Source organism: Castor canadensis, chromosome 4 (assembly GCF_047511655.1).
Source record: "Castor canadensis chromosome 4, mCasCan1.hap1v2, whole genome shotgun sequence".
In the NCBI taxonomy this organism is placed as follows: domain Eukaryota; kingdom Metazoa; phylum Chordata; class Mammalia; order Rodentia; family Castoridae; genus Castor; species Castor canadensis.
The window spans coordinates 172,792,443-172,817,158 of NC_133389.1; the positions used below are offsets into that span (position 1 = coordinate 172,792,443).

At 33.8% G+C, this 24,716-nt stretch overlaps 1 long non-coding RNA gene across 2 annotated transcripts in view; it reads left to right on the forward strand.

Annotated features, from left to right (window-relative positions):
- Positions 1 to 13,921: 13,921 nt before the first annotated feature.
- Positions 13,922 to 24,716, forward strand: part of LOC141422402 (uncharacterized) — a 79,333-nt gene continuing 68,538 nt past the window's right edge. For both annotated transcript variants that reach the window (XR_012446943.1, XR_012446944.1), the window contains exon 1: positions 13,922 to 14,004. This is a non-coding gene — a long non-coding RNA (uncharacterized lncRNA). The remainder of the gene's footprint in view (positions 14,005 to 24,716) is intronic.

The following is a 24,716-nucleotide window of genomic DNA, read 5'->3' on the forward strand; positions in this document are numbered from 1 at the left end:
TCTGGATCTGAGTATTTGTTTTCTTCATTTACCTCTGGTTCTTATACTAATTTTTTGCTGTGGGGAACCTGGTTTCCCTGTTTTTTCTGTATTCCCATCATTGCCCTTGGTATTGTTACTGTCCTGTACTGTGTTGCAATTAAGTATTTTCTAGCTTGTAATAACAATGATGATTTTTAGAATGGAAGAGTGAGAGGAGAGGTAAAGCAAAGAAGGTAAAGAAAAAGGGAAAAACAAATAAACAAACAAGTAAAAAAACAAACAAACAAAAAACCGTTTCAAAGATACAAATAGGGAGAGATAGTGTACTCATCAACAGTAAGCTAAACAGGCATTATGGAGACAGAGAGAGGATAAAAAATAAATAAATAAAATAAAAGTTAAAAATATTAAAAAGTAAGTAAAAATAAATAAAACAAAAATAGAAATTAAAAAGACTAATAAATAAAAAAATCTCCAAGTTCAAATGCAATAAATTTTCAGTCTTAATAATTTTGGTGTTAGTCCCTCAGCCTCCAATTCTGAAGATGTTGTCTCAGAAGTAGTTCTGTCATTGTCTCATCAAAAGGAAAAATACCAAAAAAGCAAAAAAACAAAACAAAACACAACAAAGTGTCCCAACTTCTGATGCAATACAGTTTCAATAAGTTTTCTGCATGCAGGTGTAGTTAGGTTGTTGTCTCATCAAAGGATTAGAGAAAAAAAAAAAGAGTCTGGAGACAGGTCTGTGTATGGCTATCTGTGGCTGTGGCTTGCCTGCCTGCTACTGTCAGCCTGCTGTTGCTGGAGGCTTTATTTATGCAGATCTCAGGAGTGAGCTTAACACTCACCTGGCCCTGCAGGCTTTCAGAGTTCTGTGTGCGATGCCATGACTACAAGGTTTCCCCTTTTCAACCACACTGGGGGAGGTGACACTGCACCAGCTTTCTCAGGCCAGCGTGTTTATTTATAGTTTACGTGGGAAGTGACATCTCCTCCCTCTCCTGTGGAGTTTTCCTCCCTCTGCCACTTTTATAAGCTTTCCTGCTCCTTGTAGCTGGGTGGGTGCTGCCACTCCTGCCTTCTCTGGCCGGCTTATTTATTTACAGTTCACATGGTAAGTGACCCTTCTCTCCTCTCCTGTGGAGTTTTCCTCACACTGTCACTTTTACAAGCTTTCCCGCTCCTGGGCGTGTGTTGCCACTCTTGCCTTCTCCGGCCGGCTTGTTTATTTACAGCTCTGTGAGGGATTGCTACTCCCTCCCTCTTTGATGTTCAGGGCACCCCACCCTCTTTGCTACATGTCTTTCTTATTGTTATTGTTTATTATTCAGTTTGGTTTTTTTCTTTTCTCCCTGGGTGGGGTCGGTCTGTCCAGGGGGCTATGTTGAGCTGGCCCAGGGTTTTCTCTGGGAGTACCATGTGCCACTTAGCTCACCTGGTGGTCTGCATCTCTTGAGCTGGAAGGAGCTGGTGTCTGGTGGCGCGGGAGCCCTCCTGGTTTCTCTGTTTCTCAAGTATGTTTTTATTTAGACTGATTCTACTTTTGAATGCTATAACGAAAGATTTATATGTTTAATGATTTCTAAAAAACCAGTTCTTGGTTTTGCTGATATCACAATTTCATTTGAGACCTTAATTTCTTTTCTTCCTTTAATTTTCCTTTAATTTTCTGTTGATGTTTTCTTAATATCTTTCACAAAATGCTTAATTAAAATTCATTTAGGAACCAGGCATGGTGGCACACATTTGTAATCCCAGAAGTTTAATATTGACAAATAGGTACTTTATGTGCCATATCAGTATAGTCTCTTTTCTTCTGACCTCCCCTAATCAATGAGATGATTTCTTTACTAAGTTTGTCATTCTTCAATCTCTTTTGATGAACAGGTAGTTTCCTTAAACTGCAGCTGTATACCATTCACAAATATACCATAATTTATCCATGCTTCAAACAGGTTTTCAAACTGCTTCTATTGAAATAATGTTGCTTTGAACACTTTTGTACACATTTCCTTATATTTTATAGATGTTGAGAGAAATTTACTAGAAGTAAAAGCTTAATTTCTGGATTATGTGGAATGAGTATCTCTATTTCACTACATTTTCCCCCAAATTTTCTCTGAATAGCCTTCCATAAAATTACCTGCACTCAAATTAGAATTGTTTACTATTTGATTTTTGTTAGTCTGACACCAGTAGTATTAGAATGCAAGAACAGTATCACACTTGAAATTTTTAACTGAATACTTATAATTTACTCCATAGGGATCAAATAATTTTTATTATCTCTGTGTAATGTGCTAAAATTTTCTTTTCCATTGTAGCATATTTATAACCACAGTAGTCTTAAAAAATAATGTGCAAAGCTTTCACTATAACTTTTGTTAGGTGACAATGTAGTCAGTTCATGGTTCTCTCTCATTACTGATCTCATTCATTACAGTATTTTTATTATTGTTATCCCCAATCACTTTGTTTCTGTGATGAAAGTTATTTAAAAAATAATTTTAATTATAACCCTAGTTTGCTAAAAATGAATACAATTAAATGTATATTTTGTGTATTTATTTTATAGAATAACTAGGAGTTTCTTAGGCTTTCTTTATAGATAGTCATCATTATTAATTTTGCCACTTTCATTTTGCTATTTATAAGATTAATTTCTTTTCTCCTCTTACTGAATTGACAAGTTTTATTCTAGTTAAGTGAATCTTAAAATCATCAAAAGCAGACATTCTTGGCATTTTTATCTCATTCTTATAATTAGGATTGAGTTTTAACATGAATGATAATGAATTTTATTGATTGCTTAAATTTTATTATTACTTAAATAATCATGATATTTTACTCCTTTTAATTTGCTAATATGGTGGCTTTCATTAGTTACTCTCTTCCTTGATGCTTAATCATCCTTGCTTTTCTAAGATAAATTGACTTTGTTTATAGTCCGCCATTATTTTAAAACATGTCTGCATTTATTTTCTAAAATATATTTTTTATGATTTTAGCATATATTATTGAGACATGGGCCCATCATTTTCTTTATTGATATTAAAATAACATATGCATGTGTTTATCATATACTTTGATTTTTATTAGCATATAATAGTTGTACAGGAGAATACATTTTGACATTTACATATGTGCTAACAATATATCTTAATTAGGTTCACCTCATTCTTCATCCCTCTTCCCCCAATTCCTAGAACAGTTCAACAATCATTTTTGCATTTACATACATGTGTACACAGTATTTGCACTATGTTCACCTTCCCTTGTCCTTTCCCTAACTTCTCCCCTCTCACTAATACCAGCATCCCAGGCATGACCTGTTTTGCCCACTTGTTCTCTGATTTTGTAAAAGAAAAAAATGACATTTTTGTTTGTTTAAGATATCTACATAGGGAGTATCCTTTTGACATTTCCATGTATATATGCATTATAACCCAAACTGGTTCATTTATTCCATTTTTCTTCTTTCCATGTTAGTCCCCTTCTTGTGTTAATTTCAACAGGTTTAAAAATTCTATATTCATTCTTACATAGAGAGAACATCAAACATATTCACCTTCTTAACTTCTTTCTTTTACTCTGCTCCTCTCATATGTGACTTCCCCAAATCATGACTTGTTTTCATAATATTGCTGCATTTGTATTAGGTCTGTATTCCACATATGAGAGAGAACATGTGGCTTTTGGCCTTCTGAACCTGGCTAACTTCACTTAAGCTGATGTTCTCCAGTTCCATCAATTTACCTGCACACAAGAAAATTTCATTCTTCTGTGTGGCTGAATAAAATTCCATTGAATATAAAAACCACATTTGCTTAATCCATTCATCAGTAGTGGGGCATCTTGGCCGCCTCCATAGCTTAGCTATTGTGAATAATGTTGCAATAAATATGGGTGTGCAGGTGCCTTTGTTGTAACCTGACTTACATTCCTTCCTATTTTTAGTTTTTTGAAGAACCTCCATACTGCTTTCCATAGTGGCTGCACTAATTTACCTTCCTGCCAATAGTGCATAAATGTTCCCTTGTCCCTGCATCTTAGCCAGCATTTGTTCTTGTTTGTGTTATTGATGATGGCTATGCTGACTGCAGTGAGGTGAAATCTCAATGTCTTGATTTGCACGTTCTTTATGGCCAAGAATGTTTAGTACTTCTCCAAGTATTGGCCATTTGTACCACTCCATTTGTACTTGATCATTTCTACTTCTTCTTTTGACAACTCTCTGTTCAGTTCATCTTACCCTTTACTTTTTAATATTTTGGCATTTAAAGCTTGACTTAATCATTTTTCCTGGATTATGATTACTATTATTCTGTACATTTATTATTATTATTAATCAATATTATTGTTGTTGTTGTCCTATACAATTCCTGTCTGTATTAGTGAATGCTGGACTACGTTTCTGTTACAAAAAGAACTCTAAAGCACAGTAGCTACAATAAGAGAATAATTAGTTCAGTTAATGTCTACCGCCTTTGCATTTCAGCAACAGAACCAGCTACAATGCCAACTGCAAAATGAGTCTCTAACTGTAAATCATATACAAGTTTAAAGTGAGAAGGGTACAATCTCTATTACTAAAAAGAAATGTGAGGAAGGAGAAACTGTATTCTGGAATACAGAAACATCCTCTCTTATATACAGTCCATGTGTTGGTAAACCCAAGAACCTATGTACACCTTCTCATACTAGCACTCATTCACTCAAGGAACAGAACCCAAAGTGTCTCACTGTCAAAGTGCAGAGTTTAATGCATCTGTCCCCTCCAATAACCAACCTACACTGGGAGGAAAAATAGGAATACCCATGTTTAATGATTGACTGTTAAGTGTTTGAATGTTTCTTACTTTCTGAAGGTAAAGTTTTCTATTCCTCATTGTATTACAAATAAGTCTTCATCATTTCCAGGTACCTCTGTATCTGTGCAAAGATCTGTGACTCACCCTATCTTTCTCCATGGTAGCTGAAGCAGCATATTTTCTCCTAAATCCTTCTTAACATTTTAACTTTTAGATAGTAATTTCTGATTTAATTAAATCCATAGCATTTGTTCATTTTCTTTACCTTTACTGCTTATTTAACCATTTTAGAGTTGATCAGTATAAACTGATACTAGAAAAAGGATGCCATCTTTATGTTTCAGGTTTATGTATGGTATTAGGGTACTATTTTTGTATTGGTAAGAGACACAATTCTTCCCAAAGGTGTCCTGCTTACTTAAGTATGCTTCCAGTGTGCTTAAATTAACACTAGGGCTCCCTGAGATCTGAAAATTGCTTATTCCATTTGACTGTCTCTTGAGAGCACGTTGAAGGACATTTCAAAGTAAATTTTAGTAGAACACATACATATGAACTATACATATATTATATACTATGTGTGTGCATGTACACACATATACATATGCAATTATCACATAAATACAAATCACACAGAATTATCATGTACCTGATATAATTTTATATATGCATATTAATATATATTTACCATCTCTGTCTTATAAACTGGATATATATGTTCCTGACATATTTCCAAGTGTTGTCTGAGCTTTACTCATACTTTTTTCTGACTTAAATCAGAAAAATCCTACACTAAACTTCTGCTATGAATGCAGAAAAAAAATGCGTGAAATTGAATAAGAAATTCTTTGTGCACTGTGATGTGTTACACCAAGTACCACCTTGGTGCCTGTGATTCTTAATGATTTTGTTATCATTATCTTTTAGAAACTTTTAGGTAAGTTATGGTAAGAGAAGCATAAGAAGATAATCTTTTAAATTATCATTATCATCTTAATGATTCTGGGAATTTATACAAAACTTTTGCCTTGTCTTGCTTTGGGAGGTTAAGAGATAAGTTAATTGAAGATAAGCTGGAGTTTTTGAATCTTCGGTGAAAAGGCTCATTATCATTTTGGTTTCGAGTTACATGTATCAGTACTGCTTGGTATTTCTACTTAAAACATTATAGAAGATGACAATAGTTTAATAAAACAGTACAAATTTTTTGAAGAAAATGCATTTCAATTGACCAGATAGTTTTTGTATACCTTATACAAACAGAATGATTGTGTGAGTCATGGTGTTTTTGCTGTGTTAGAAACTTTGGTTAGGTGTGTTCACTGTCTTAGGCATGTAATTTGAAAAGTCAATTTATTGATATATATTGTGATTTACACAATTAACCATATAATTTGAACTCATAAATGAATTAAAATATTACCATTATAAACGGAGTAAAATTGCAAAACAGCATTTTGGAAAATAGATATAATAGCAATAAAATATTAACAGAGGAAAAGGAAAGCTCACATAGTGCTAGAAAAAGTATAGAATTCTGTAGTTTTTGTACAGTTTTTCATAATATCAATAAAATGTTAACAACAACATATTTAACACAAGATCTTACTATTGGGAATTAACCTTGGAAATATATTTTCAGATAAGTAGAGAGGGTCATGTACAGTTAATATCCATCAAATGGAAAAATATTAAAATTTTATGTGGTACATGAACACAATGTAATGCTATGAAGTAAGAAAAATATGGTAGATACTTATATCAGTTTTCCATTATTGTGTAAAAAAATTAACACATTTAGCAGTTTATAACAATCAACAATTTCTGAGGATTAAGATTCCTGATTCTGTTGAATCAGAACTTCTCAGAGTCATTTGAGACTGCAATGAAGCTTTGTTGGGCTGTGTTATAATATTGAAGCTCAACTGGAAAAGTGTCTGAATTAATGGTTACTTGGGTTATCTGTAAAAATAATTTCCTTGTGGTTAGAGTTGAGCTTATATTGACTGCTTGCTGAAGATTTCCCTAACCTCTTGTGAGCTATCTGGAATTCCTTTCCACATGGCCTCTTACTACATCAATGAGTAAGGACAGTCTCTGGAGACTATTTATTAGCAGCACATACTCTTATACCTTACTATCTTAAAATAATCACCAGAATCACATTCCATCACCTTGGACACCTTTTTGATTAAAAGCAAGTAACAGGTCTAGACTATAATGAAAGTGAGAGGAGTGTACCAAGGCATGGATATGAGGAGGCAGGAATTATAGGAGTTCACTCTAAGGCCTGTCAACAACAGCCTTCATGTGCAGATATGGAATTCTTTCCAAGGTATAGTACTGAGTGAAAACAAAGATGTTGATAATCTGTGTGTATGTGTGTGTGCATGTGCGTGTGTGTGTTTATTCTAGCTCTAAAGAGAAACAGTAGAGGAGGGGATGTTTGAGGTGCAAAGGGGATTAAGTCATTTTAATCATTTTTTTCAATGCTGCAATTTTTATGTGTTGTACATATATACCTGTACAGTCAATTTATGATATTTAGTGACTATTTTTCATACACAAACCATGAGAGTAATCAGTTTTGCACAACTAAAAAACAATATTAAGCAAGACCATTTTGCAAAGGATTTAAGAATCTGAGGTCTGAATATTGGCTTTGCCTATAACAATTTGTAAGGTTGCTTAAACTTTCTGAAATTCAGTCTTATGATAAAGTTTAAATAAATAATGTCTTTTTTTTAAATGTACTATATTACAAATCAATCATATAGGTAAGTAGTCGCCTAAGTAATATGAGTATATATAGAATTCTTAATAAAGATATTTAAAGCATGGAATGAAGTTAGACTCAAGGCATAGAAGGAACTCTGTTAAGCACACAAAGATCTGGTAGCACTGAGGAAGGTAGAAGAGAGAAAAACATTTGAGTGAGAAGAAAATAACATCATGGTCTTCATACACAATGGAATTTTATGCAGCCATGAAGAAGAACGAAATGTTATCATTCGCAAGTAAATGGATGGAATTGGAGAACATCATTCTGAGTGAAGTTAGCCTGGCCCAAAAGACCAAAAATCATATGTTCTCCCTCATATGTGGACATTAGATCAAGGGCAAACACAACAAGGGGATTGGACTTTGAGCACATGATAAAAGCGAGAGCACACAAGGGAGATATGAGGAAAGGTAAGACACCCAAAAAACTAGATAGCATTTGTTGCCCTCAATGCAGAGAAACTAAAGCAGATATCTTAAAAGCAACTGAGGCCAATAAGAGAAGGGGACCAGGAACTAGAGAAAAGGTTAGATCAAGAAGAATTAACCTAGAAGGTAACACACATGCACAGGAAATTAATGTGAGTCAACTCCCTGTACAGCTATCCTTATCTCAACCAGCAAAAACCCTTGTTCCTTCCTATTATTGCTTATACTCTCTCTTCAACAAAATTAGAGATAAGGGTAGAATAGTTTCTGCCAGGTAGCGAGGGGTAAGGGGGGGTAAGGGAGGGAGTGGGTGGTAAGAGAAGGGGAGGAGAGAAAGGGGGAGAAATGACCCAAACATTGTATGCACATATGAATAAAATAAAAATTAAAAAAAAACAAAAAACAAAAATAAAAAAAAAAATCAAGGCGGGAGTAGGAGAGTCTCAAAATAGGCAAAGCTTGGACAGTAATGGTTTAAAATTCACAGAGGGAGATATAATCTATATATTAGTATGCAACCCTACTATTTTTATTAAATAATTGATTAATTTTATGTTATTTAAATCCAAGAGACAAACCCTAGCCCCTTTTATTTTCATTTTTAAATTTTTACTTTGATATAATTGTAGGTTTACATGCAGTTGAAAACAATAGAACAGAGTATCTAGCATCCCTGAAGATAAAACTGTTGTAAAAACTACATTTCAGCCTACTCACACAATGTTGGCATTAGTGAAGTTGAGACACATAACATTTCTATCACAAATATCCTACGTGTCACAACTTGTTTCACCACTGACTTTTTAAAGGTTTTTTTTTATTAGTATTTATTAGTTGTACAGAAGGATTTCATTGAGACATTTACATATGTGCTTGTAATACCCCCTCTATCATTCTCTGTCATCCCCTTACCCATTTCTCAGAATAATTTCAACAGGTTTTAGTGTTCAGTTTTCATACATGTAGACTAAGAACATCTACCATGTTCACCCTCCTTCATCCTCTCCATTTACCTCCTCCTTCCCATTGTTACCCATCCCTGGACGGGACTTGTTTTTCTTTCTTGTCCTTTTTTTTTTTTAAGTATGTGTTGATTGTTCAAGGGGGTTTCACCTTGGTATTTCAAATATCTATATCTTGTACTTTAATTGGATTGACCCCCTCTTACACTTTGTCCATCAGCCATCTGGGTTGTTTCTACTTTGGGAACATTACTAAAGCCATTACAAACATTGTATACAGGTTTTTATATAAGTCTTCATTTCTCTGAGACACTGCCCCAGAAAACAAATGTACATTTTTTGGTAGTTGCCTGTTTAGCTTTTCAAGAAATTACAAAATTGTTTTCCAAAGTTACAATTCTATTTTACACTCCTACCAACAACATAGAAATGGCCCCTTTTCTCCATGTCCTCAAAAGCATTTAATTTTGTCCCTTTTCTTTTATAGCCAATTTCACTGGAGTAAAGTGATGAGTCATTTGGTTTTCATTTGTATTTTCCTAATGCTTAGTGTTGTTTAATTTATGCACTACAAAGATAAGTGTTTGGTAAATCCTACCTCAGACAAGAAAAAAGGATAATGAGGTGCTCTGAATAGGATGTTAGAAAAATTACACTAATAGATACTACCAAGTATTTCCCATAATGGTGATATATACGTTTTCTCTTACCAGTAAACCAACAGGGTTTTTGTCTCTCCAAATCCTCACCAACCCCTGCTATCATCAAGATTTTAATGATAGTTATATTGGTGGATATGTCCTCATATCACTAACTATAGTTTCAATTTATTTTCCCCAGGTTACTTATGAGTTTGAGCCTTTTTATGCACTTCTTGGTAATGTAACCATCTTCTTTGGTCAAGTGCTTTCTCTTCTCTCTCTCTCTCTCTCTCTCTCTTTCTCTGTTTGTGTGTGTATCAGGCACAATAATCTTCCTGTTTTTTTTTTCTTATATCTTTATATCGATGTACAGATAATTCATTTAAGTCCTTCTTTTCAAACATTTATGTTTAAGGATATACATTTTCTTTCATTATACCATTAGCTACATCACACAAATTTTTATGTTTTCATTACTATTTAGTCCAAGATATTCTAATATATTTTTTCTTAATATCTTAATTAAGAAGTATTTTGCTTAATTTTCTACATTTTTGTATTTTGTGTCTATTTTGTATATTTATTGTAGTTCTAGGTAACTTCTCTTGAGATCAGAGACTGTACTGTGAATCAGTTCAATTCTTTCCATTTTGTTGAGGCTACTTTATGGGGTCAGTATATGATCCTTCTCTAGATTTAACTGATTCTTGTCCAAGACAGAATATGTTCTTTTCTTCATTAATTTATTGAAATATTTTTCAAGAGACTAAATATGCAATAATAGGCATAAGACATATATGTATGTACATACATATCTGTGATAGATCAGAAATAATTTGAAAACACAGATTTTGCCTTTGTAATGAGGACAATAATTTACATTAATTTCTAATGTATTTATTTATTTATTTTTGGGGTCCGTCATAAAAGACCAATTTGTTCATTTTTACAACACAAGGCATTAGTTAGGGCAAGAGTCATTCAATATTACAATCTTACACATGACAAACTGGAGATTAAGTGACTTCTCCAAGACAGTTAAGTCCTACCTACTTGTGTCATAAAGACAATGCCAAAATCAAGCACAACAACATACGTGAGATTGCTTTGTGTAACTTCAGGCTTTGCCCATGTAAATTATGTAGGATTTATTATGAATATTTATCATGAAAAAACAATAGCTCAGGTACTATTTAAAGCTTTAACTGTCCTACCAATTATCACTATTTTTGGAGTTGACTTTAATATGTAGTTATACTACTCCTTACTGATTATTCCTTTTTGCAAATGCAAGATTGCTTTTAAGATTTTTTAAATTATCATATTATTATTGTTTTTGGGGTACATTGTGACATTTACAGAAGTTCTTACAGAAGTTCTCCTTTATTCTGCCTTGCGTTTGAGATTTAAAAGTTCTAATAAAAAATCAACTACTTATATATTTCCCTAAAGATTTTGAAGAGCTCATGTTTGAATTTTCAATCTAATTTTGCCATGTATTTGTTTCCATTATTTGTAGAAGAGAAACCAAGGAATCCAAATCACCTTCAGAGGAGGTATAATGAAAAGGTTTAAAATGTAGATTTAAGGAACCCTTTGGGTGGAGACTACATGGTGGTTATAAACTTTAGTCTTGACCTACACTTCCTCTTTTAAAAATAAATTCTAAACATTGTTCCTTGGATATAATTACAAAATGATCTTTCCAGAAAAAGAACAACTCTGCTTTGAAAGAACCTAGTAAGTACCATTGAAACCTGTGTGATTGAAGGTTGGCTAGACTCTAAGAAGCTAAAATTGGAAATTCCACAAAACCATGGCATTCTTTCACGCTAGCCAAGTAGCATGCATGGAGGGAAGAGTCCTGTCTAGATCCAAAATGTTTTGATTGTGATATTTTACAGAATTTGAATTTTCTTTGAAATGACTTTAAGCTCTTAATTTAAGAGCTGTCAAGAAACTAGTGCCATTGTAAACATAGGACTTGTGCTGTTATGTCCTTCTCCTAAAATGAGCATAACTGGAACACTCATAGTGAGCCAGTATTAATGACATTCAGCTAATCAAAATGGGCAAATGCTGTCATATTCTCTTCAAGTGTAATCCTTTGTCTTTCATGTCTAACATAGTGGGCATTTTAAAAAAAATTTAAAGAACCTTTGTTTGCAAGAAGAAAGTAATGGTGTCAGTGCCCTAGAATTGATTTTCAGGACCCAATACTGACACAATTAGTACAGTACTCCATTATCCCAGCCAGTTTCAGTAAATAAATGTTTTTTTCTTTATTGATTTTAATCAATAGAAATAAACTTGCAAACCTCTTATAGGATGAGGAGAAAAATATCAACAATTGAAGGAGTTTGAGAAGGCATTTTTATTCTAAAATGTTATCTTAAAATGTTCTGTTGTGGTAGAGTTCAGTGGTAGAGTGTGCTTTGCATGAGCAAGGATGGCTTCATCCCCAGCACCCCACACCCATACTCACACAGAAAAAAATATCCCTAGATCTCAAATTTTTAGAGTAAAATTCTGAAACCACATTCCTTTACCAAATGTCTTTATATGCTGGATGCTTTCTGTCATTCAAAAATACGTAATTTATCCAACGTGTACTTCATTACATTTCAAAGCTATAAGAGTTTTACAAAATACAATGTTTTAAATTGAAAACATGTGAAAGACATTCAGGTCTTTAGGTTTAGTAAAGACTAAATTCTTGATGAGTAGATGCAGAAGAATCTTTCTTCCGGTTACTCTTGTCTTTGTCTACTGGCCAAATAAAAACATGCGTAGGAAGTTCTTAACTTCAGCAACATGACATTTGCATGTGCCTGCCTGCCTGCTTTCCTCTTCTCCATGAATATTTATTGACAATGAGATGAAAGATGACAGTGTAAAGATGAGTACAGCAAAGTTTCTGCTAGGGTGAGGAAATGTAGATGTAAAGAACAATTCAATATATACTATGTTATTTAGAGTTTTGAACAAAGTGCTTAAGAGCATAGATGGCTAGAATAATTTCAGATGTATGAATAAGAAATGGACTTTCCAGAAGCAGCAGAATTTAAGGGCCTTGAAGAGTAGAAAAGCTTGAAAAGAGGGAAATTCCTATAAATATTAAAAGCATATGCTAAATGTTAATTCAGAACAAAACTCCAAGTAAAATTTTAATGGGCATTAGAATCAACAGTGAAGTTCTTTCAAATGATGTTTACTTCTTTCCAATTCATTGTGAAAATTTCTTGTGGTTGGCAAGCTCTGTTCAAGATTTATTATAGGGAGAAGTAACTGCAAATATTGTGAGATTATTATGTTCTGCAGATAGAGAGGAGACAGAAAGTGGTTTAGAAAAGTGTTTAGTGCAAAGTTGATACCCAAACAAACTTAAAACAATTCAGTATGCAATTATCAATGTCAAGCAAGTACACCTGTCCTGAGAATAAAGCAGAGCAGTGTTTTTTGGCTTAGTAAGTATATTCCTAACACTGTTGCTCGGAGTGCGGCCCAAGTACAAGTGCATTAGAATTATTTGTCCTGTTAAGAAAAGTGGATTCCTGAGATACTTACAGGATTTGTTAAATCATAACATCTGCGTATGAAAGCAGTAAATCAGAACTTAAATGAGCTAAGTATGGGATTCTCTTGCCTGGTGAAATCTGAGATGGAGTAAACTAAATTTTGAATGTGGTGAATGTAACATTCCTTCACCACTGAAATCTTTATCAATTGAGGTAGACTGAGGTAAAGACAAGTCAGAAATAGACATTTGTCCTTGTTTCAGCTCTACCACCAATGTCTCTGAACCTCAGTTTCTTCATTTTTAAATGTAGTCCGTAATCCAGATGATTTTAATTCACTCTATATGGGCCTACTACTCTCAGAAAGTCTATTTTTCTCAGAAAGTCTACTTTTTGTCTCTGAGTAGGCCCTGAGAATTAAATTTTCTCTATGCTGAAAGCTCCAGCAAGGTAGATTTACAATAATTGCCCTTTGGAGCTTTGAGGGATGTCTCACTCTCAAAGAACTTTAATAGATACAAAAGACTTTATTACTCAGTTCTTGAGGGCGCAGAAATCAATTCCTTGAATTAACTTCTAGTATAGTGCAAACAGTTAAAAAGGAAATTTTCCTTTTGGGGATTAGAATGACAAACCTTTGGACTGATTGTAAAACCTTAGGGAATCAAGAAGAATCCTTATTATAATAGATGATGATGGGATTAAGAAGGGGAAGTTGAAGATTGTGCTACTTGAGGATTTTTAGAGACCCTTTAGGCATTTTCTTGATTCAGTGAATGGATTTTTAGTTTCTTTCTTCCAGACTTGACTGACTATTCACAGTGAATTTGGGATGATCATGAATGTCATGAAGAAATGATTTGTGAGCCATAAAATAAAGGTGAGTGCATTTTGAGATTTACACATAACAAAATAATGAAAGGCATATTTTAGAAGTCTTCCTCCAGTAACTGAACATGTGATATTATTTGTGCTGGAATTATAGGTTCTACAGTATTCATTTAGCTATGAGATATTGGGAAGTTTAACTCTAAACACAGCAGCTAATGTCTAGAGAGGGACACATGGAACTAGATTGAGATTAGAATTTGGCAAGATGGTATGCTCTTGATTAGATCCCACAAATTCTTTCTGCTTATACTTTCTCTCCAGAAAGAATTTTGTGCCAAAGAGGTTTCCCTCTTCTTTTTTTTTTAGCACATTTTAACTGTACAAAGTAATTGAATTATTATGAAAATTTAATACATCTATATAATGTACTTTGTTTATACTCTCCCCACCCTGAATTATTCTGTCTTGAACACTATCCCACTATCACTGGTTTCTTCCCTCTTTACAAATATTCTCCCTTCTATTTTCATGTACTTTTGAAAATCTAAATCTGCATATGGGAGCAAACATGTGCTATTTGTCTTTCTGAATCTGGCTTTTTCACCTGAATAATAACTGCACCTCCAATTCCTTTCATTTCCCTCAGAAAAATATGATTTCATACTTTTTAATGGCTGAACATTACTCCAGTGTATATAGGTATATCACATTTTTTTGCTACTATTCATGCATTGGTGGATAACTAGGTTAATTTCATACTTGGCTATTATGAATAGTGCTGCACTATATATGAATAAATATAACTATGTTATATTAAAATGTAACATTTTTAATGTTGTGCTGGGAAGGGGTACATTGTGGCATTTACAACCCATTCTTGGAATACTTTCAACAGGTATCATTTTTCCATTTACATACATGTGTATACAGTATTTGCGCTATATTCACCATCCCGTACCCTTTTCCAACCTCCTCCTCCCTCCTACTGGTACCATCCTCTCCAGACAGGAGCTGTTTCACCTTTTTGTTTTCTGATTTTTTCTTAAAAAAATGACATTTTTGTTTGTTTAAGATAGCTACACAGGGAGCTTTGTCATGACATTTCCATATATATATATATATTTCCATATATATTTTTTAGAATTATATGTTATAACCCATATTGATTCATCTCCTCTAGTTTTCTCCTATCTACCTTAGTTCCCTTATTATGATGACTTCAACAGGTTAAAAATTCTATATTCATTCTTATACAGAGAGTATATCAACTATATTCACCATCTTAATTTCCTTCTTTTATGCTCCCCCTCTTGTATGTGACCTCCCCTTAACATGATCTGTTTTTCATATATTGCTGTGTTTGTATTAGGTCTACATTCCACATATGAGAGAAAACATGTGGCTTTTGGCCTTCTAAGACTGGCTAACGTCACAAAAGATGATGCTCTCCCATTCTATCATTTACCTGCAAACAACAAAATTTCATTCTTCTTTGTGGTGAAGTAAAATTCTATTATATATAAATGCCACATTTTCTTAATCCATTCATCAGTAGTGGGGCATTTTGGCTATTTCCATAGCTTAGCTATTGTGAATAGTGCTGCAATAAACATGGGTGTGCAGATGCCTTTATTGTAACCTCCTAGGTATGTCCCTAGAAGTGGAATTGCTGGGTCATAAGGCAGTTCTATTTTTAGTTTTTTGAGGAGTCTCCATAATGTTTGCCATAGTGGTTGTTTTACTTTGTTTTGTTTTTATGGTACTGGGATTTGAACTCAGGGCTTCATGCTTTGCTAGGCAGGCCCTCTACCACTTGAGCTACTCTGCCAGCCCTCCGTAGTAGTTGTATATGAATCTATGCAGCTATGACACCTGATTTTTGACAAAGGCGCCAAAAGATATAATGGCAAAAAGACAGCCTTTCCAACAAATGTTGCTGGGAAAACTGGATATCTGCATGCCAAAAACTGAAAGTAGATTCATGTTTTTCACCCTGCAAAGTATCAATTCAAAGTGGATTGAGGTCCTTAATATAAGACCTAAAACTTTGAAGCTAGTGCAGGAAAAAAGCAAGGACTACATTGGAATTAATAGTTACAAGCAATGATTTCCTATATAGAACTCAAATGGCTCAGCAACTAAGAGAAAGAATTGACAAATGGGACTACATGAATTTTAAAAGCACAACAAAAGAATGGTCTCTAACTTGAAAAGGCTGCCCTGAGAATGGGAGAAAATCTTTGCCAGCTATACATCTGACAAAGTATTAATAACCAGAATATACAGGGTGTTCATAAAACTAAACTCCCCTCAGAGTCAATGACCCAATGGAGAAATAGGCAAATGAACTGAACAGAGCTTTTGAAAAGAAAGAAGTTCAAATGGCTAAAAAACACATGATGAAATGCTCAACATTCCAGGCCATAAAGGAAATGCAAATCAAAACCACACTAAGATTCCACCTCGCTCCTGTTAGAATGGATACCCTCAAGAACACAAATGACAACAAATTCTGGCAAGGATGGGAGAAAAAGGAACCCTCATACACTGCTGCTGGGAATGTAAATTAGCACAACCACTAAGGTATGTTTATTATATTCTGACTTTGATATCTGTGGATATATACTCAGGAATGGTAGAGCTGGATCATTTGGTGGTTCTACTTTGAGAATTTTGAGGAAGCTCTATACTGATTTCCATAGTGGATGCACTAATTTACATTCCCACCAACAGTGTATAAGGGCTCTTTTTTACTTGCATCATTATCAGCATTTTTTTTTTTTTTTTTTTTTTGCGTTGTTAGTGGGGTCAAACTCAGGGTCTTGTGCTTGGTAAGTGGGTACTGTACCACTTGAGCTACACCCCAGCCCTGTTGTATGTTTTCTTGATGATAGCTATTCCTACTGTGGAGAGCTAGAATTCAGTGCAGTTTTGAAGTGCTTCTTTGCTAAAGATGTTGAAGATTTTTTCATGTACTTACTGACAATTAGTACTTCTTTTGAGGATTGTCTGTGTACATTTTTGCCTACTTATTAAATGAATTATTTTAAATTTTTTGACTTTTTATACATTCTGGATATTAACCCTCTGTCACATGTATAGTGGACAGATATTTCTCACTCTTTGTGTAGGCTGTGTTGTCACTCTGGTAATTGTTTCCTTTGCCAAACAGAAGCTCATTTGCCCATTTTTATTGTTATTTCCTGAGATATTGGAATCCCACGCAGAAGGTTGTTGCCTGTGCCTCTACCTTTAACTGTTTTCCTATATTATTTTTTTTAATTTCCAAGTATTACATTAAGGTCTTTGATCCAGTTTGAATTGATTTTTGTACAGGGACAGTTTCAGTCTTCTGTTTGTGAATATACAGTTTTCCCAATATGACTTGTTGAAGAGGCTGTGTTTTCTCCTATGTAGGTTTTTGGCAACTTTGTTGAGAATTAGATGACTGTAGCTGGGTGGGTTAATTTATGGGTCCTCTTTTCTATTCCACTGGTCTCTTTATCTACTCGTGTGCCAGTACCATGCTGATTTTATTACTGTGACTCTGTGTATAAAATGAAATCAGATCTTGTGGTACTGCCAGCATTGCTGTTTTGTTCTGTATTTTTTGGCTATTCAAGGTATTTTGTGCTTCTATATGAATTTTAGGGTATATTTTTCTAGTACTCTGAGGAATGTCATTGGAATTTTGATGGAAATTATATTGTATCCCTGGACAACCTTTGGTAACACTACCATTATCACAATATAATTGTGCAGATCCATGAACATGGCAAGCCTTTCCATCTTCTAGTATCATCTTTAACTTATTTTTTAATGTTTTATAGTTTTCATTGTACACACCTTTCACCTCCTTCATTACGTTTTTTTCTTGGTATTTTATTTTTTATACCATTGTCAATGGGATTGTTTTTCTGATTTCTTTCTTGAAGCAAGTTCATTATTGGTATTTAGAAAAGCTACCAATTATTGTATGTTGATTTTGTGTCCTTGTACTTCAATGAAAGTGTTTTTGAGATCTAAGTGTCTTCTGGTGGAGTTTTTAGGGTGTTTTAGTATAGTATTACATTATCTGCAAACAAGGATAATTTGACTTCCACCTTTTCTAATTGTATCCCCATTATTTCTTTCTTACCTTATTCCTCTAAGAATTAAAGCACTGTATTGAGTAAGATTGGAGGGAATGGGCACCCTTGTCTCACTCCTGATTTTATGGGAAATGATTTCAGTTTTTTTCCCATTCCATGTAATGTTGGCTATCATTTTGCCATATTGTAGTCTTTATTAAGTTGAGATAAGAGCTTTCCATTTCTAATTTCTTTAGGGGTTTTGTCATGAAGGGATATTGAATTTTGTCAGACTTTTCTGCTTCTACTGAGTTATTACTGTGATTTTTTTCCCTTGAATCTTCTTGTGTGATGTATCATGTTTATTCATTTGCTGATGTTGAATCATCTTTGCATCCATGAAATGAACCAACTTGATTATGATGTATGATATTTTATTGTGCTACTGAATTCAGTTTGCAAGTATTTTATTAAGAATTTTTGAATATACGTTTATCAAGGAAATTGGTCTATAGGTTTTGTTGTTGTTGTTGTATCCTTATACAGTTTTGGTTTGAGTGTAATATGAGCTTAAGAGACTACATTTGGAGGTGTTCCTTCCCTTTTTATTTTTTGGAAAAGTTTGGGGATCACTAGGGTTATCTCTTTAAATATCTGGCAGAGTTCAATAGTGAATCTATCTGGTCCTGGGCTTTTCATGTTTGGGAAACTTTTGTTTAGTGATTCAGTCTCATTGCTGTTCTTTGACCTGTTTAGATTGATTGCATTATCATGGCTTAATCTTGGTAAGCCATATATTTAGGAATAATTTATCTGTTTCTCCTAGACTTTCTAATTTATTGAGACATAAATTTTGAAATCTTCTCTAGTTATCTTCTGGAATTTTGTAGTATGTGTGTCAATAGTTCTTTTATCATCTCTAATTTTTATTAATTTTGGACTTCCCTTTCTTTTAGTTAGGTTTGCTAAAGACATCACTTTTATTTACCTTTTCAAATAACTCTTTGTTTAATTGATCTGTTTTATCATTCTTTTAGTTTTCATTTCTGTAATTGCAGACTTGAAATTTATTACTTAATTTAATCTGATAATAGGTTTGACTTGCTCTTGTTTCCATAAGACCTTGAAGTACATTCTTAGGTTATTTGTTTTATGTATTCCTGATTTTCTATGTAGGCACTTAAAGATATAAACTTCTCAAACTGTCATCACAGTATGGTGTTTTCATTTGATTCTACTAATTTTTTGAAATTTCCCTCTTGATTTCTTCAATGACACCTTGGTCATCCAAAAGTGTAATGTTCAATCACTATCTGTTTTTATAACTTCTGTAATTTATTTTGTACTGATTTATAATTTTATTCCATTATGATCTGATAAGATACAAGTAATTATTTCAATTTTTTATTTGTAAAGTCTTTATTTATGGCTTCAAATGCCATCTGTTTTGGAGAAAGTTCCATGAGTTGCTGAGAAGAATGTGTATTCTGCAGCAGATGTATAGAATACTCTATAGAAGTCCACTTGATCCTGACTCTGAAGTTCCTCTGATGTTTTATTTTTTTGGTCTGAATGATTTATCTATTGATGAAAGTAGGATATTGAAGTCACTACTAGCATTGTATCTAAACCTATCTGTCCCTTTACCTCCAATAGTATTTGTTTTATGAAATTGGTTGCACCAACTTCAGTGTATGTATATTTACAATTGTTATGTCTTTTTGATGGACTTTATTGCTATTTAGTGACCTTCTTTATCACTTCTAACTAATTTTAGCTTGGCATCTATTTTGTCAGATATGAGGATAATTATTCCTGCTTGCTTTTGGATTCTGTTTTCTTAGAATACCATTTTCTGTCTTTTCATTATAAGTCTGTATATGTCTTTGCCAATTAGATGAATTTTCTGCAGCAAACAAACAAGTTGGATATCGTTTTTAATTAAATCAGTTCTGAATATTTTGATGGAGAGTCAAGACATTTACACTTAGGATACATTTATTATAGAGAGTTTGTACTGCTTTCTCCCTTATACATCTTAGAAGTTTGCTGATTGGCTGAGCTAATGATGTTTATTCTTCTGTAATTCTCATTTGTTTATCTAGTCTTCTACTGAGGTTTATTCTTTCCTGAGTTCTCATGCTTTTAATATATCTCTCTTCTTTTTCTGTGTGTAGTAGTTCTTTAAGGGTCTTTTGTGATGCTGGCTTGGTGGTCGTGAATTGGATTAGTTAATGCTTATCATGGAATGTCTATATTTCTCCATCAGTTTTAAAGAACAACTTTGCTGAGTATTGCAATCTTTGTTGGAAGTTATTGTGTTTCAGGTCTCTAAGTATGCCAGCCCATACTCTCTTGGTATTTATGGTTTGTGCTGCAAGGTTCACTTTTATTCTGATAGGATTGCTTTTGTAAGTAACTTAATGCTTTTCTCTTCCAGTTTTTTATATTCTTTCTTTGTTCTGTGCTCTTGACATTTTAAATATAATATGCTGTGGAGAGATTGTTTTCTGGTCATGTCTGTTGGCATTCTCAGTGACTCCTGTACTTTGATGTGCATTTCTTTCCCCACAACCGGGAAATTTTGTGCTATAATTTCATTGAATAGATTTTTTATGCTTTTCATCTGTATCTTGGTTCCTTCTTGTATACCACAGATTTGTGGTTTTCATCTCTTTATCATATCCCAGAGGTTTTAAATATTGTGGTCATAGTTGTTTATTTTTTTCTTCATTCCTTTCTGAATGTAATAATTCCTCAACCTTATCTTTAATCTCCAAGTTTCCTTCTTTTGCCTGGTCTAATCTATTGGTGATGTTTTCCACTGTATTTTTCTTGTTCTTATTTATTGAGGTTTTTATTTACAAGATTTCTATTTCATATTTTTTCACTGTCTGCTGAATTTTTCCTCAAAATTTCTTAATTTCTTCTCTGAGTAATGAATTGAGTACATTTTTCATTGATTTGTTTGATGTTATTGATCAAATTTTCACTCATGCAGCCAATATTTCTTTATGCATTTTTAATATATTATTATACATAATAATGATTTTGTTATGACATTTTCTTACATGTGTACACTGTATTTGATCACATCTATCCCCATCCTCATTATCAACTTTTTCCCCTCCTACTAGTCCCCTTCATTTTCCCAATAGTCCCCTTCTACTTTCATGTCTTTTCATTTTCTAATCTAATCTAATCTACGTATGAGAGAAAAGAGTGTTAGAGTCTGCTTTATTTCTCTCAACATGTTGACATCCACTTTCTTCCATTTTTGCTCAAATGTCATAATTTCATTTTTCTTCAAGGCTAAATAAAACACCAACATTTATAAAACTAGATGCTTGAATTCAATTCACTGTCTGGAATTTTAATATCTTTGGACTCAGATATGAACTTTTCGGGGAGTCATGTTGCCTTGCTTTTGCATATTTCTCGTGTTTCTATGTTGCAGTTTATCCATCTGTTGAGATGGCTACCCCCTTTTTTTAAGTGAAGCATCTTCTCTTGAAAGTTGATTCCCAAGTATTTCTTAGAGAGAAGAAAGAAAATCACCATAACAGCAAGAACACTGAAGCAAAACAGATATAGAAGCATGATAAAAATCAAATAAAGACAACTACCAATTCTATAATAATGTAGAATATACTATCAAGTGAAAATTTAAGAAAGATACAACAATAATTAATAATAATGATAAAATAATGAAGTAGCAGAGAAAGGGAATATTGAATTACACCACAAGCTTTCCTGGTTTTCCAGTTTGCAAGACAGAAAATCATGGGACTCTTAGCCTTCCTAACTGTGTGAACCAATGTCCTTTATGTATATTTCCTATTAGTTATATTCTCAGGAAACCCTGACTAATATGTAATTTAATAGATATTAGAGACTAATAAGACAGTCAGCTCCCTGCTCAAATTGATTCATTATGGAAAAAAAAAAAAGAGCAGTGAAACAGCAGTGGGAATGAACATATACAGATATAGCATACTAAAAATAAATAATATGTATATAGATACAGCACACTATAGATAATAATAAATTATAAACTATAGATTGCATGGGCCAATTTGAGAAAATAATAAGTTTGCTGTAAGTGACCTAAAAATATAAAATATTAATTAACCCATTAGCTTTATGATTATACTGGAAATAAAATGAGACCTACACTTCATAACCGCACATAAATCCAAAGTAGTTTTATGGTCTAAATAATAAAATCATGATTTAAAAATTATACACACATACATATATATATGTATTTGTTGTGGTGGTGGTACTGGGGATTGAACCCAGGGCCTCTTGCTTGCTAGGCAAGTGCTCAAATAAACACAATATTTTTAAGGAAATGTTGTAAGGAAAGATTAAGACACAAAAGGCACAAGTAATATAGAAAAATATATCCACATTATTTACACATTTTCTTTTTGTTAGTATTTATATCGTACTTTATAAACCTAGGGACTGCAGCATTGAGGACTAATTGGAGAAGCAAATGCTTAAAAAATTGGCTATAGTCAATGTCAGAACATAGACCCCAGGTTTGTTTACCTATTGTATGTTCCAAAAACAACATCTTCCTCAAAGGCTAAGGATTTGAGCCACAGTCAATCTGCAGTTTTTGTCTTGGGCTGGAGATCATGTCAAGCTTTATAGGCATTTGGGAATGGGGGAGATTAGTTGTAGTTCTCTCAGATGCTAGGGATGGAGGATACGGAGGATATAAAACTGACTAGAACAAGGAAGAACTGTCTTGCGCAGTGAGCTGGGGAGAATCACTAATCATGTTAATAAAAACCAAATAGGTGATAAATATAACTGTGACAAAAATCTTTTCTTAGATTGTTGCCCCCTCTACATCTTCTTATATAGAATTGTGGAATCACTGGGTGTTTAACTGGAAATCTGACTCTGGAGAAAGCAAATCAGCAGTGGCAATCAGGAGATTTGGTTGAAAGCACACTGGGGAAAAGTTGTGTCACTGCAGAGATTAGAATATGGCCTGAGGGTTGTGGGCATTGGTAAGTCTGATAATGCTGAAATTCAATAAGAAGATTGTTTCATGAGGCCTGTGAGTATTGGCTAGGCATCAGCAAGTCAAAGTCACAGGAGATGGGTAGAAACTTGTGTGCCAGACATGGTGCTAGGTGCTGTAATATTATCTCATTACCATCCTAGAAAGTACGTAAGACTCAGCAAAGCTAAGCATAGTTTAACTCAGGCCTTTCTGGCCACAAAGCTTGTGTTCTTTAATTTCTGATGTAATTTTAAAATAAATTCTGTGATAATTAATTTTATGTTTCAACTTTACTAAGCTAAAGTATACCCAGATAGCTGGTAAAACATTAATTCTGCATGTCTGTAAGGGGTTTTGTGGAAGAAACTAACCTGCCTTTACCAGTGTCAGCAGATACCATCTAATAGTTTGAAGTCCTCAATACGACAAAAGACAAAGGAAGAGTGAATCTCTCTCCTTCACTTTGTGCATCCATCTTTTCATGGTTTTGGATAATGAAGCTCTGGTTCTTTGGTCTTCAGACTCTGAGACTCATCCTAGTGCCCTTTTCCCCCCAAACACACCTCTCAGACTCTCAGGACTTTTGCTTTGGATTTAGAGTCATATCATTGGCTCCCCTATGACTGAAGACTAAACTGTATCATGGGCTTTCCTGGCTCTGTAGCTTGCAGACAGTATAGTATGGGACCTTTCAGCTTCCATAATCATATGAGCCAACTTCCATAATAAATTTCATATGTCTTTATATATCCCACTGATACTACTTCTCTGATGAATTTTGAGTTATAAAGGTATCATCTTTATTTGCTAAGAAACTGATGATCAGGGAGTTCAGGTGCTTGCTAAGAGTGAATGTTTGTATCTTCCCAAATTCATTACCAATCCAATATCCAATGCTGTGGCATTTGGAAGAAGGGGTATAGGGAGGTGATAATATCTTGAAGGTATTAAAAAGACCCCAAATAGCTTCCTCACCTCTTCTGCCACGTGAGGACAAGCAAAAAAGTACATCTACGAGCAAGAAAGTGGCCCCTCACAGGACTCTTGAATCTGATAGCAACTTGATCTTGCATTTCTTAGCCTCCAGAACCATGAGAAACAAATTTTTGTTATTGAAGCCACACAGTCTGTGATACTTTTGTTATAGTAGCCCGAAAAGACTGAGGCATTAGGCAACATCTAGTGATTGCATGAATTTTAATCTGGGCCTTGTTTTTTAAATTCCAACTATTCCAAAAGATTATGATCATTAAATCCACTATTCCTCCAGACCCTATGTATGTGTGTGTGTGTGTGTGTGTGAGAGAGAGAGAGAGAGAGAGAGAGAGAGAGAGAGAGAAGAAAAATTCCTTTGTAACTTTAAAAGTAATTTTTAGAGTATTAGCAATTTTGTTTTAGTTGGTAGACTTACTACAATATTATTCGACTTTTCCTACATCTTAAATCTTAACTGAAGTTAAAAGAAATAAAAGCTGTTTGTACTTACAGCATTATAGAAACAAATCACCTTTTCTTCAGTGAGCCAAAGTAGGAGATGATGACTAATCACCAACCAATACCCTCAACTTAATGACAAAAACTCACAGAGGAATCAGAGGAACTATGGGTTTCTAATGTTTAAGGTTTCCTAACCCTAAGTGAAGATGCTCAGCTGTGTGCATCATTTTT